Below are 16330 nucleotides of genomic sequence, written 5' to 3'. Positions count from 1 at the left end.
TCCCCGAAGTCCCCCCACCCAGGTGATCCTCCCAAATGGTCCACCCCCAGGAACTGGATCCAAAAGCAATGGGTGTGTCCTGGCCACCTGGATGACAGATCCCTGGGGACTAGTGGGTGAGACACCTTCTAGAGTCTCACAGATGCCATCTTGAAATTGAGGCCGAGTGTTATAATTATTCCAGCACACTTACAGTCAGTCCTGAGGATTAGAAGGGTGTGCGTGAGTCAGTTGCTGGCAGCCCTGCAGACGGTTAATTTCACACATACAAAGATCTTTGTTGTGCCTTATCAGCAGTGCTTGCAAACCAGAAGGAATGTCCTCTGCTAGGCCAAGACAGGGCCAGGCTACATCTTTGAAGAACTATCCCACGAGAAGGGGGTTGAGGGCTTTAGGCCTTCGTCAGTCCAGATCTATGAGTTATTGCGGCCCAAGACCCCCGAGCTCCAGACACAAACATTTGAGTACCCCTACCAGCCCAAGACCCCTGGCCATAAACCTGTAAAGTGATCAATCGATCAAGAAGATCAGAGAGTAGGGGCAGACTGCCCCTACCATTGGGATATGTGATTTGTGCTGCAAGGTACCAGGGGAGAAGGTAAAAAAATGTATGCTATGGGTGGGAAAGCTGTGGAGGCACTAACGTGTTGGGAAAAGGAGCAGGGGTTTATGCAGTTCAAAGAAGTTATCACGACCTCAAAAGTAGCCACCTCACTCCTAATCTTGGTACCAGGTGCACTGTAGAGCTATGAAATAATGATTTGTTTAACCCAAATGCCAATTACAGTCTTTGTATCCGATGGAGACAGAAGAAGAAGATACCCATGTGGAAGAAGATGGACAAAAGATGCTGAGACCAATCGCCTGGTATACCGTATGTAGTGGCCTACATGTGTGTAGGGTCACACCAACCAGCTACCTGGATTTTTAACCTATGTAATGTATGTATGTCATTTGTGATGCTTTGTGAGAAAATATATGATATGAAGTATGAAGCCAAACTTAATACTGTCTTCAGAGGACTTTGTAGCAGAAGCAGATAAGGAGAACTGGAAGCAATTGATTCATCGAACTATGAAGGGGAGGAAGGATATCTCAGGGGAAATGTGCTTGTTCACTGTTCTCCATGGTCTTCCATCATCGTCTATTCCTTCGAGCATTGCCATTTCTTCTCGTACTATAACTTCTTCCAACGCTATAGGAATAGTCTGTCCACCCTCCTCATCCATAGGTATTTGTGGTCTAAATAAGATCTCATCAGGTATCCTCACAATCTTTCCTTCCAGGGCAGGTAGCCATGTCAGTAAAATGCTTACTCCATATAAAAAAAAATCTCTGTGTCTTCTGGAATGCCTCACAGAGTCACTTGCCCTGTGAATGCCAGTATGATCTCTCCCTAGTTTAAATAGTGTATTCCTGGAGTGGAGCACACTATTCCTTGGTCAGTAAATGAAATTGTCACGTTAAGTTTCATCATTAAATCTCTTCCTAAATTGTTAACCGGTGTCTGTCGTGAATATGACAGAGGAACGGAAATGTCACATTCTCCTATGGAGACTGGTAATTTATGAATAAAAGGAACTCAACTCGCACCTCCAGAGAACTATGGAGCATTCATGGCAATACCCGACATTGGATATTTTCCACTTGTATACACAATCAAGTTGTTCCTGTGTCTAGAAGAAAAGAAAAGGATTTGCCTCCTATCGTCACATCGACCCTTGGTTCCTCTTGGGGGTCTGGAGTCACAGATAGTCCTGAACACATCAAGTCACCCGGTGAGCTGTCTTAATGTCGACATAAGCTCATCCCCTTTCCTGTGAAAGGATTTCCTCCTACCACAGTGTTACCTCCTATTCTAGGTGTCAATACTTATCCTGTATTTGCATACTGCTGTGTTTGCATAGGGTCTTGTTGCGACTGTCCTTGTGGAGGATTCATTTGTACTTGTCCTTGCTGTTGCACCTGCAGTACTCATGCCTAAAATGTGTGATCTTGGGCAAAGCCCTCTCTGGTCTGTGTGCTGTTTGGCAAGGATAAGCTGTCCCCCCTCTGGAAAATTGGCAATTTTGTACATTCCCTTGGCTCCCACACACACACGCAATATGTCCTGTCATTCCACAATTCCAACATACTGCGGGAACCCTCCTGTTAATCCCTCCTTGGTTATATCCTCCCTGAGTACTATGGTTCTTCTTCTGTGCATTTTGAAGCCACCTTGGTTATTCTAAAACCCACCTCCTCTTCTCCTATAACCCATACCTCTGCCTTGTGGCGTAAACCCATACCACCTTGGTCCACCTGGTGCGAAGTGTTCGCCTGCTATGTACCTATTGCTTCCTGCATTCCCAATCCTTCTCTGGTTGTCAATACTGCTCCTTCCATGGCAAATTTTTAAAAACATTTCTGATCTAACTTGGTTTCCTCGATCTTCCTATTCTCATCTTTCTTCTTGTTTTTCTCCTGCAATAACCAACAATGGTGCACTATTGTCAACTGTATCTCAGCCCATGGCTTCGCTTCCCTCCCTACTTGTTTTTTTCATCTGCCTCTGTACTGGCTCGGGCAACCCCTGACATAAAATGTGGTAAAATAATGCCACTGTCTTTTCCCATGGCTCGCAAGTTTCAAGTCACCATTTATCCTGAATATCCTGAATGTAAGCAATAGGGTCTTCATCTTCCTTCATTTTACGTGCCATAATTGCAGCTATATCTGATGTGTCAGGATATTGTACCCTCAGAGCCCTCCAAACATCTGCTCTACAATTATTAAACAGTGCTCCATCATGCACTGTGTTTTGTGCAGTTACACTTGAATATCCTGCTCTCCTCCATATGTCATCAGCCCTCTCTCCAAGAATGGCTTCTATGAGACATTTTATGTCCCCTATGGCCAGCATATTTCCTCCTGTCATTTTCTCTAATTCGTATATCCATTTCCCAGCCCCCAAAGTCAAACTCAGGAGCTTTCCTTTTAAGTTATCCTTGCCCATCTGTGGTCATGGAATGTATTGCGGTCTTGCTCCCCCCCTTCTCAAACAAGGGGGACTGTGTGAACCCCATCCCATAGTCGGATCCCACTATCATTCTATCCATGGCAGGGATTATCGTCCCTGTCTGTCTCCTTGTCGGTAATGACCTTAACCTGCTTACATATGGTGGAGACTCTTCCTTCTCACTATGTGATAGTCCTTGGGGATGCTCAGGATATGCTATGGGATCTGGCGTTCTATCTTTAGGTTGGTCCAGATTCGACTATCTCACTTCCTTATCCATTTGCAGGCTTCCTTCATGGGCACACGTGCTCCCTCCTTCTGACCCAAGACCGGACTTTCTTTCCTCGTCTGACATGTCTAGGCCCCAACGAGTGTGGCTATCATCCCCTTCACTCTTGTCTAAGTTCAGTCTGCTCAAAGACAATGCTCTGCGTTCATCACTAAACAGGTTTCTTTCCTTGCTTTGCGATTTTGGTACTGGGGATTGATCATCGTTCCCTCGAGCTCCATACTCGCTATCTCCTCTTAACTGTTGATAGACCTTATCGATCCTTTCTCCAATGCTTTCCGCATCAAATCTTTCTTATTCTAGCACTGCTCTAGATACTGCCAGTGTTACTTCCTTTATCGGAAGGATCTCTTCCACTCTGTCCCATCATATTTCTGGGCTCAGCCTCATTTGTTCTTTGCAAAATTAAACTGGCATCAAAACCTTGCTGTCTCCTTTTTCATTCTATTTCTTCATCTACTTCCCTTCGCTTTCTCACATCCCTTCTAATTCTTTCTTCCTCTTGCCTTCGCTCTTCTCCTCATCTCTGTAATCTTTTGTCCCTTAGTCTTTGTGCTTCTTCCTCTTCTCTCTTTCTTTTCTTTCTGTCCCTTTCTTCTATCACGCTTTGTCTATTGTCGTACTTTATTTGTTCTCCTGCTCGTTCTTCAATTTTGTCTTACTCCTCCTTATATGTATGCTCTAATTGCTCCCTGCTTTTCCCTTTCCGCTTATCCTCTTTCAATCTTTTCTCTCATTCCTTAGCCTTTCTTTCTTGTTCGTCCGTACCTTCTCTTTGCCTAACTTCCTCGATACTTTTTCCATCTATATTGAGTAATATCTGTCCTCACATCCATTTGTTTTGTACAAGCACTAGCCTTATCAGCCTTATCGTTTTCTCCTTTCCATCTCTTAATCTCAATGCCTATTTCTGTTGACAAATTCGACCACTCACTTTTTTCTTCCTTGTCTTGTATGAACTTATAAATCTCTTCCTTTCTTTTATTCTCTTTCACACTATCGTCACTAATGTAAGCAGAGGGTTCACATATCGGATTACTATATCCTGTTGCTGCTCTTAGTTCCTTTAAAGGATACACTCCTATCTCTTCCATAGCAACACTCTTTGCTTCAGGCAAGGTAAGGGGAGCTGAGAGCTCAACACCTTCGCCCTTATGCTGATAAAGCATCCGCTCCTCAGGTGGCGGGTCTTCTCTTTCCTCTTGATACATTTCCCAAAGCACTGGTGAAGTTGCTGTAATTCCTTCCCTGTGTATGCAGCGTGCAAGTATGTGGTCATGTGTTGCAATACCACTCTTGACAATGATCTCCCTTATGGCCATGGCATTAACATTTTATCTGCTGTGCCCTATACCCATTCTGCACTGTACTGTTTGAGCTTGGGCAGTGTCTTGCATAGGTGCATTAGAGGAATATGCTCCATAATGACAAGTGTCAATTGACTGTCAATACTTACCAGACCGTTCAATAAACCTTTTACCTTTGCGTAAATAACCACTTTTCAATGTTTTAAAACAACAAATATGAGCATGCACCATCAATTGCTGCTCAGTCCTCTTGTTTCATTGGCCTACCCTTCGATTGGCACCAATCGTTTTACTACACTTTGGGGTCATTACGGCCCTGGCGGTAGGGGGTTAACGGGCCGGTAGAGGAGCCGGCCTCGTTAACCCCCTACCGCCTCATTATGAGGTCCGCTCGCGGGACCCGCTAAGGACGCCTGTTTTTACAAGACATCCTTAGCAGGTCCCACGAGCGGTCCAGCATTCTAACAAAAGGCCCGTCATTAATGGGCCCATTGTTAGCATGCTCCCCATTCCCATTGAGCCCTAAATAGCGGCATGGCTACCTCCACGGTCTTAATGACCCCCTTTATCTTTAATCACTGTTAATTTTTCAACTCTTCACAATTTCTATTGCTCCTCAATATTTTACTTAACAGACAACATTTAGACTAGTCAGACATTTACACTTTATGAAACATTGTGATCACCTCTTCCCTCGTCTTTACTTTTTTACCTTGTACAAGGTTTGAGACATTACTTTACACAGTCCTGATTGTGCGTTTTATATTTCACCCTACTCCCACTGGAGTTTGAAATGTCTCCTTCTAATTCCCTTGAATTAGGATTCCCAGGTGACATCTCTTTATCTTCACAATATTTCCCCGTTACTCAAAATTATCATATTCCTGTCCCTTTATTTGCAATTCCCCTTTAGTCTACTCACCATTCGTTAATTAACTCGAGGCCTTGGGTTTCGTCTACTCCTTCAATCCGACCACTTCTCCTTCAGTCCGCAGAGCACCCATGGAAACCGGGAAGGGATTTCTTCAAAGGGGGACGCGCCCACCGTCTCTGTTCTCCATGTAAGTTTATTTGCATTCGGCCGCTCTTCACAGGAAACTCAGCGATTTTCCAGCTAATGGCGGAGGATTATCGATCGTCCAAAAATCTGTTGTTGAACTAGTTTCGATCTTGGAACCATCCGCACTGCTACAACGTGAGCTTAGGACCCCTTAGGAGTGTGCATGTAATGGATGGGATCACAAAGAACAACACTGAGTTCAAATAACCAAACCAACTCAGGAAGATGGCAAAGTATTGTGTTATTAACAATTTCTAAAACAGGAAGTTTACACGAACATCAACAGACGTAAGCTCAGGTTCTCTCAGCAATCTTTTCATATAACATAGTTTATATATAAAAAATATGTCAGATGTGATGTCATACTACGTGGCAAATAATGAAAAACCTACTAAGGGTCGGTATTGGCTTAAGGGGAACATCTAAGTATATTTTCTATAAGAACTAGGATTGTGATTGGCTGCCCACTGTCAGGTGGACAAAATATGCCTACCTCTAAAACATGCCATTTTCAGAAACATTTGATACACGGTTTTTCATAAGGTCCTTTGTTATATGGACCACTACAATTGGTTGGCACGTTTGTGCCATGTCTGGATTATTCAGTTCACTTAGCAGCACGTAAGCCAGACCCAGGTGCAAGGAGATGGGGCATTACACTACCTCTCCACCTAATTAGCCTAGCATCTTTCCTCACCCATGCCTTCTGCCATGAAGACTGTCTTTGAACTTGGCCTTGCAACAGTATTCTTGTCTTCAGAATATATGGGAGTGTGAGCACTATCGTGTTCTGGGACTCCAAATCCTAACTCTATTTTCATCCTTGGCTCACGTGACAGGAGACTGCGATTTGGTCCATTTTGCAGGTTTTAAATGCCTTAAATGAATTAAACTTGCCACTATTGGTGTTCTTTCTTTGCGTCTTAACAAGGGATGATTCATCCTTCACACGTTCACTCCTTTCCAGAATAGATAGCTGATCTTGGCTGCTTCAGTCTTGATTCCAGGCCAGACAACTTTGCCATGCAGCTCCACGATTCAGCTTATTATTGCTGAAACACAGTTTTCGCTTTCCTCTTCAGGAATCCTGGCTTACTAAATTCATGATACTGATGTCCAGCTTCTATACAATGGCGGCTTTGCCTGCATTCTATTCACTACGTATAGCCAGCTTCTATGATGACTTAGTCTACTTGCATTTCAGCGTCTGTACAATTATTGAATGGTTGTTTCTCTGCAGCACTTTGTGTACATGTAATCTCCTTTTTCATATTTAAATGTTCACTTGATTCTTTACTTCGTCATTAGTTTCTGTAGGATCCAAACATCCTCTTCAGCCAGTATCTCAGGATGTCGTGTATGTATCTTGTGATGTCACTAGCTTCTTTCTTTGCTCTTTTTTCATATTCTTTCAGGGAGATCGTCCCTTAGGTTGTCATTCCTTCAGGGATACATTCGGTACGGTTGTCTCAATGGGTATCTTCTTTCGAACACACGCTACGGTGTTGGCACAACTGCTGGCGTCAAACACGGCACGATCTCAAGTCTCCAACATATGGGAGATAGGGGGCAGGGTTTCATTTGCCCTAATTTCTGAAATGCTCAGCTCACCTTATTCTCAAGGTGACCTGAGTGTTTCAGGAGGAGCTGAACAATAGCACAAAGATGCACTGACCAGCCACTTCACTGTTGGGAGCATGCTCACGATACTAACGTTTGACAGGCTCCCAGCAACTATGTGGTTCCTGGGAGTGCATTTCACTGAAATGGACTGTTAAATGGCCCGTCTCAGTGAAATGACCAAAATAAAAAGCATTTCCATCTCCATTTGGGGGATGAAAATGCAAGTGTGACAGCCGTAGTTAAACCTGCAGCTGTCACACTTCAAAAGAAAATTATGACAGGGTCAGAAATTACCCTGTCATTATTTGGGCCTGCCTTTGTTGTGCCTGTTTTAAAAGGTGCAGGTGAATGCCCCTCATTTCTGGGCATTTTAAAACGTATCCCATATGCGAATTTGGGATGTGCTTTGAAATACCCAGAAATACACCCTTATTTGCGCCAATGTGCAAACGCGGAACAAAGTTATGAATTGGGATGATAAGGTTTTGGTGCAAGTGAGGAGATGATTTCTATTTAATTCTATTCATATTTGTTTGTTTTACTACTGTATATTGAGTGAATATATATACATATAACATATATATATATATATATCTATATATATAGATATATATATACATTATATATATATATATATATATATATACTCACTCAAAAAAACTTTGTTAAGGGAAGTTGCCCTACCAAAAACCTGTGCACTTTACTAAAACAACTTTTCAAACGAGCCATTATGGTTCAAAGTAAAACCAGAAAACCCCTGAAATTCGCCAGTTATGGTAGGCTAAGCAACCATAACTGCCCGCATCACTGTGTACTGCTAGCACTACCACCCAGGACATGAAAGATGGCATCACAAATGTCATTTGAGAATCTGCATGCGCCGTAAGAGAAAAAAAAATAGCAACTACACAGAAAGACGATAGTGCAGTTACGTAAGCAAAATTAATGGACAGTGTAAGTGATTTCGAACAAGACCACAAGAACGTGCAAACTGATGCACAAACCTATGTGCACAAACATAACGTTGCAACTAAGAAATAGTAATGCTAAACAAGGATGAGTGTACTCATACCCTACAAACGGGAAGCCTGTGCACTTGGCAATATTACAGGAAAAATGTAACAGCTTAGAAACATAGTACGGCGGTTATATTGGCACAATTAAAGTTTTGGTAATGTAAAAATAAAGGGCGGTTCGATGTAGAGTGGGCAAAAGTAAACTTACCTAATATTTACTACCTCCATTCTCTTTCTGCAAGTCAGACACCAATGTATTTGCATCAAAGAATCCTTGTGGACTGATATTGCATGTCCCTAACAAACTTTTTAAAACATAACCTTATCAATTGCTATTTTTTTTCGACCCTTTCATTCCTTGAATTTCTTGTAAGGTTTCAGTTTCGCTCAAGGTAAAAAAAAAAAAAGCCCCTCATACAATCACTCAGATGCGCGGGTGTATTGAGCGTCCAACCAAAAAAGCAACTCATGTGACCTTCACTCAGAAGGCACAGAAATTCCTAGTTTGCAACAACATATTGAAATCCAATTATGAGAAGCGCTACTCACACACACCTCCAGAGTCGCTGTATCCAGCAAACAGTGCAGATGGTGGCCTTAGTTTTCAAAACTTAGAATGCCAGTCTGACGGCAATATTATTCCAAAAACATTTCAAACCATGCACACTAATTGGCAGTACAGTGAACACGAACTTGCATTTAAACGTATGAGTTTGGAGACAAGAAAACCTCACTTTTTCAGTTTGTGCTCCCACATCCCATCCCAACCCCCTCAAAGGTGACCTTCTGAAGTATTATTACATAAGTGTGACCAGTGCAATGCTGTCTTGTTTTGTATGTGGTTCTGGCGATGTGCGCGTACACCAAAACATTAATAAAAGATAGCAGGGGGACTGAACAAAGCTGACGTACTTGACGCTGTCCCACATTCAATCATGGAAAGCGCCACAATGTTCGTGGGCACAACATTTTCCCCCCATTCAGTCTAAGGGGAAAAGAGATGTTTTGAGACCCCCCTCTTATAATCCCCCCCAGACTAAACATCACCAAATGTTCCAAAGAAATTTAAAGTGTCCGATATATATACAAACTTTGGTGAGGAATCGTCCAAGGGGAGCACAGTTGTAAGGCACCCAAAAAGTGCTCTTCGTATGGAAACAGCAACTTCACCATAACAACACAGCCACTAACATGCCTGTGTGATATGCTGCAGTGGTTGTGGGCAGGACCTAGAGATTTCGACATATGTCCATACATATTGGAACGTAAGGGTGTACATTAGCTTATAACTGCACTGCTTATAAGGTCGTTCGGGCATGCACCCAAGACTGTACACCCTCACCAGAACCATCAGACTACTAAGCTATAGTATGGGTGAACGGGTGAATGCATTCCTGTAATATTATGTGGTGATTCTGGGCAGGGCCTAGAGTTTTAGGAGTAAGGCCTATGGCCTACGGCCTTCAGCCATGCATCCAAAACTCTGCATCCTGCCCTCAACCACCTGAGTGATGTGTGTAAGTACGGTTGTATCCATAGGTGTGGCATGCCTCACTTATTCTGGCCAGAGGCTAGACTCCTAGCTGTATGTTCATAGATATTACAATATGTGGGTGTGCAGTGGCGTATACCTCCAGTGCTTATAACTTAGTTCTTAGGTGCATGTCCTTCGGCAATGCACCCAAGATTGTACACACTCCCCACAACCATCTAATCGACAATCAATAGAACAGGTGTATCCATGGGTGTGACATGCTGCGGTGGTTGTGGCCAGGGCCTAGAGTCTTGGAAGTATGGCCTACGGCCATGCATCCAAGACTCTAGGCCCTGGCCACAACCACTGCAGCATGTCACACGCATGGCGGTGTCCTAATCAATGGCACACCCATAGGCAAAAATAATATAATAACGACATTTACTCAATTTCAATGGTCGCTAACACCATGCGTGTCCTTAGAACAGTTTCAAGGTGCCTGTACAAAGCACGGACTGAAATACTACCCTTATGAGACCCCTCATTTTCTGTACGTACAAACATCCCGAACAAGGCGGGCATAGACAATACATCATTGACACCTGCCGCCCAAACAAGTACATTATTTCACACATATCATACTTTCTGAACCTTCCCAAGCACTGTAGGACATCAAAGTAGTTTCCGAACCAGCATTTCACATGGCGAATACATCATTAACAACTGCTGCCCAAACAAGAACACTCTTTAACCCATCTCTTACTCTGTGAACCTCCCCACACACTGTAGGAGAGCAAAACAGTTTCCGAAACAGCATTTCGCCTCTGGTGGCGACCGCGCTGTCTTTCGATCCAAGATGTCAGGCGCAGCCACACATTCTGACGCACATCACGGCTCTCCTCAGCCAATCGGTGAAGACGTCACGTGTCCGCGGTCATGACACCATGCCCCTGGCCAATCGGTATCTTGTCCGCGGAGCGAACACGGAAGTGTGACCGCGGAGCGGACATAGATATCACAAATTTTTTTAGACATATTCTTTAGTCGTTTTAAAGGAAACTACTGGACAGATTGTCACCAAATTTACAAAAGCACGCTTTCAGGACCAAGCCCCTGCCGCAAATTTGGTGAAAATCCGTCCACCCGTTTGACCTTTAGGCGTGCGCAAAGATTTCTCCCCATTCAGTCTATGGGAAAAAAAGATGTTTTGGGACCCCCCCTATAACCTTTCTCCCCCTGGACCAAACATCACCAAACTTTGCAAAAAAATTCAGAGTGGCCCATATACTTTTCTTGCAAAGTTTGGTGTGGTGAGGATTCGTCTAGGGAGAGCGGAGTTATAAGCCGCCCAAAAAGTGCTCTTCCTATGGAAACAGCAACTTAACCATAACTACACGGCCACTACCATGACCATGTAATATATATACTTGCCAGAAATATACACCCTGCTAACATGGTTTAGGCTATAATACATCCACTATACAAGGCAAGTTTGCCACTTATATAATGGCCACCGTGTTTTACTCTCCATTCACTAAAGCTATACATATAGCCAGTACTAGAAAGTGACAAAGGACAAATGACACTAAGAACCATAGAGACTGGTTGATTGTTTGTAAACCTATATTAACACAGATGGTTGTGGGTTTCACTTGTACGTGAACAAGCTGCGAGTCGGCAGCGAAACGCGTTGTACCGTGCGCTTTTAAATCTGGCAGATGCCCAATAAAACTGGATAATGAATTCAACTCTACACTGCATTGGTTTTGATTTGAGGAAGTGATTGTCACTAGCGTTCTTTGTATTGCCGCGAGTGCCATCCCTACCTGGGAGAATTGGAAATTCTTTTCCCTGTTTGCAAATAGACATCGCGCCCTGAGACAGGCGCTGGATGTGCACCGCTCTCAATTTTGACGCAAAAAGAGTATCGAATCTTTCTACGGACTTCCTTTACAACGCTTCAGACCCGGACGCCGCACAGCTGAACGCGGGACAGAGCGGGTGTAGCTGCTTGAGGTCGTCTGCAGCAGCGGAGGTTCCCGCGTATATCGGAGGATAGACGCGAATCCTGAACTGCGGTAAGACTTTCTCTTCTGGCTCCTCGTCCGTTCCTGTATCCACGTCCGTATATGTGTCTGCAAGAGATTCACACTTTCAAGTAATGTGTAATTGGCAATACATAATAAACGCCTGAATTTAACAAATTCATTCCTCTAGTGAATCCAACTGATAATTGGACTCATACTCACCAAAGCAGCTCATTCCAGTATATTACTGTAAATCATGGCATCACAGTCGGACAGAGAAAAGGCACGTCGTGAACAGGCCCAGACTTTATTTTGTAAGACTTTGCAAGTTAACGCACCGGTTTCCAACACAGCCGAGAACAGCATTGTGGACAAAAATGAAATTAGCCTACTCAAAACAATGGAGAAATTGGAGAAAAAAGAAGTAAGCAAATGGTGGGAGGAACATTCCCTCCAAAATTACTTGGATGTTGGCAGAATTCCACATGGTCTTAGAATTCTAATCTCACCATCTTTTGAGGATCAAGATCCGGAAATGCTCAGAGAGTGGGGGGACTCTACCAATGGATGTTCAGGACAATTTCTGAATATCTTGATAAAATATGCACGTAAAGATAGAGAAAAAACCCTATCTCAAATGGAAGAAATTAATGAGCAGCTATCCCAGTTACCAGCGAGTGAAGAGGGCAAAAAATTGAGAGGCAATATGGAAGCAAATCTCAAGACTTTTGAAGAAGAAATTAAACAACGTAAACAAAGAAAATTTCTTCGAGATAAAGACGATTATGAAAAGGGTAGAGTGTACACCTTTGCCCGCAGATTCGACCTTTTAAGGAAAAATCTATCAAGTAAAAATAATTGCAGTAACAAAAGCATAGCCCCTTCATCCAGTGAGATAGCCACAACATCCGAATCCGAAACCTCCACTAGTGAAAACGAAAAGGAGAATGCTCCGAAAAAACCCAATTTTTTAGAGGAGATGAGAATGCTAGATTTAGACAGCCGCAGCAATTCAAAGAAATTTCCAGGCAAAGGTCGGCTCATAAATATGCCCAGTCCCAGCGCTGGAAGCGCCGGGCTCATAATGCTTGGGTGGACTTACCTGCAGCAGACCATGCTGCTTACTTGCCTGCCAGTTGAGCCTCTGATCCCCTTTTGTTTGGAACTACTTTTCCTGTTGGGTGGGGCTGGAGCCACTCCCTAGATTCAGAACACTGGAACTCTTCTGGAAAGCAGGAACTCTTTTCTTACCTAGGCGTGGCTGTGGAAGGAGACACTGAAGCACTACAGGAGGCTATTTAAACCAGACCCGGTGGATGAATCTTGCTTTGCGTTATTCTGCAACCTCTGCAGCAGAACGCTCATCGTGTCTTCTGCATCCGGTCCTGGGCCTAAGGAAAAAGGCTTACCATCCTGAATCCAGTCTTCAGCAACACCTATAAAGACAAGAAAGAACAGGTTAGCATTCCGGCATCTGAAAGGCAAAGGCTTACCTACTCTTTGTGCGCTCCGGAGGTCTTCACACTGCATTCCGGCATCTGAAAGACAAAAGCTTACCAACTCTTCGCACGCTCCGGAGGCCTTCGGCGCTGCATCCCGCATCTGAAAGACAAAACAAGGTGCGTTTAAGACATTGGGGAACTTTAATACTCACGTGCCATTACTCCTTTCCACATCTAATCCAGTGGGTATTCCGGCACCCTGCAGCCGCTCCGAACTCGTACCTGCAAAATAAAAAGACAGTTAGAGCGCATCGTGAAGCAGGCAACAAGCGCTTACTTACGTGCTTCCAGGCGCTTCTATTCATCACACGGGCTCCATCTTCAACTCACTTCAGCCCGTCATCCGCCATAGCCGGAACCCTGCAAAACAAGAGACATCATTACTAAAGACTTTACAGACATTTGAATGACTCGAAACTTACCGTTCGTGCAGTAAACGACGGACAGCAGTCCTCTGAAGTCAAGAGGCCTGCGCTACCTATCCAGTGAAGAAACTGGTTACAGCACCCTGCCCCGAGGCAGATGGAGAGCTCGGCATTCACTTACCTAAGACATCTTACTCTACACGTCAGGCATACAGTGCACAGAGGTCCAGCCCAAAGAGCCAACCGGGTGCTACACATCACCTTTGAAGATACGGTAGTCGCCCAGTCAAGACCGGCGCCTCTGCGAGAATCAGGTGAGCGTTACAGAACGCAAAGCCTACCGCAAAACTCTCGCCCAGGCGCTATGGAAACCTCGGATACTGACCCCCTAGCCCGGTTACTTGGGGAACTAAGGGCAGAAGTGCATGCAGCTTGTCAGGAAACGAATGCTCTAAGAAGGGAACTAATTATTTCCAAGGAGAGAACAGACAATCTTGCTAGACAAGTGCTACAGTCACAAGCCGGACAGACCCCATTACCCGCATCAGGGGCAAATCTTCCTTCAACCTCCTCTATGAATCCAGTGCAGATCAACCTACCTGGGAATGTACCTCTGGCTCCGCCCGAACGATTTTCTGGTGACCCAAAGAGGTTTGCAGTATTTATCAATCAGTGCCGGTTGCACTTCTTATGCCGGCCAGCAGCCTTTCCAACTGATCAAGCAAAAGTAGCTTTTGTACTTTCGTACCTTAGTGGCAATGCGGCAGACTGGTCGATCCCTCTAGTTAATCAAGATGATCCGGTTCTCCATGATTTTCAAGCCTTTCAGCTTAGTATGGAAAAACTGTTCGCAAGACATTCACAGGGGCAGGCCTTGGACAATGAGCGTCTTTCGTTGCGACAGGGTAATCAAGACCTTTTGGCTTATATTGCATCTTTCAATAGACTAATAGTGGAAACTCAATGGCCTGAGGACAAAAGGATTACGCTGTTTTATAGAGGTCTACGTGGAGAGCTCAAAGACGTTTTAGCCCAAGTAGTGAATCCCCCACAAGACTGTTCGGATTATATAGACTTGGTCGTTCAAATAGATCACAGGCTGCAGAACAGGAAGGCCGATCGTTCCAAGTTTGATGCTCGAGTATTTTCCAAACCGCCAACTCCTTCCAAAGGAGTAGACTCCGGGGAACCCATGCAAATAGGGGGTCTGAAAGGTCCTCTAACACAAAGGGAGCGGGAAAGGAGGAAACAGTTGCAATTATGCCTATATTGCGGAAACTCAGGACACTTTCTTCGAGACTGTCCGGTGAAACCTGCCAAGAAGGCAGTAGGAGCTGCAGGTACCAAAGTTACAAACTCTGAGCAGGGAAACGACCTCGCCCGACAAGAATAGAGGTCCTCTTGCCGAGCGTGAAAACCAGTTCCGTGACCTCGCATTTCGTGATACCGATGGTCCTCATTAGCCCTGATAATCCGGATCGATTACATGCAATTGAAGCTTACGTCGACAGCGGTGCCATCGGCAATTATGTGGATCATGAAATGGTTTTGAGGATGAATCTAACTCTTTGTCCCAAGGCTGTAAAGGACGTCATTACTACGGTGGATGGTACGGAGATAGCCTCCGGGCCAGTAACGCATACCACTCAAGAGGTGACGCTAGTAAGTCAAGATGGACACCATGAGAAGATCGTGTTCGATGTGATCAAGGCCCCTCAGTTTCAGATTATTCTAGGAATACCTTGGTTAGAGAAACACAATCCTCTGATCGATTGGCGAGCAAGAACGGTCCAGTTTCCAGAATGTGTCTCTACTTGTCACCCTCCACCTGGTGTTGCACTGGCCGCAATTTCTTCAGAGACTCCCCAGTTACCTCCCGAATACCTAGAATACCAAGATGTTTTCCGGAAGGATCAGGCTAACTCTCTACCTCCTCATAGGTCTTATGACTGCCAGATAGACCTGATACCTGGATCTACTCCTCCTTGTAGTAGAATTTATGCCCTCACCGAGCCTGAGAACCTTCACCTTCGACAATACCTGGATCAATACCTGGCAAATGTGTTTATTCGTCCTTCCAAGTCCCCTGCTTCTTCAGCTTTGTTCTTCGTTCCAAAAAAGGAAGGAGACCTTAGAACTTGTATCGATTATCGCTCCCTGAACCAGATCACCGTTAAGAATAGATATCCGTTACCTTTGATCCCTGAACTCCTGGACCAAGTCAGAAAAGCATGCATATATACAAAGCTGGATCTTAGAGGAGCTTACCACTTGGTACGAGTAAAAGAGGGCGATGAATGGAAAACGGCCTTCCGCACCAAGTATGGGCTATTTGAATATCAGGTCATGCCCTTCGGACTTTGCAATGCCCCGGCCGCCTTTCAATATTTTATGAACGATGTCCTCAGAGAGCTCATAGATGTATGTGTTGTTGTTTACATTGACGACATCCTCGTTTATTCTTCATCGGAATCTGAACATCGGAAACACGTGAAAATGGTCCTCGAAAGATTGCGTCAACACAAACTTTTCGCTAAGTTGGAAAAATGTGTTTTCAACGTGACTGAAGTTGAATTCTTGGGATTCATATTATCACCTGGCGGAGTGCGTATGGATTCAAAGAAGGTCGATGCAGTTCTCAAATGGCCATCACCATCCTCCGTAAAAGG

The sequence above is a fragment of the Ambystoma mexicanum genome, chromosome 3p (genome assembly GCF_040938575.1).
Source record: "Ambystoma mexicanum isolate Mex_15411 chromosome 3p, UKY_AmexF1_1, whole genome shotgun sequence".
In the NCBI taxonomy this organism is placed as follows: domain Eukaryota; kingdom Metazoa; phylum Chordata; class Amphibia; order Caudata; family Ambystomatidae; genus Ambystoma; species Ambystoma mexicanum.
This window is presented reverse-complemented; position numbering follows the sequence as displayed.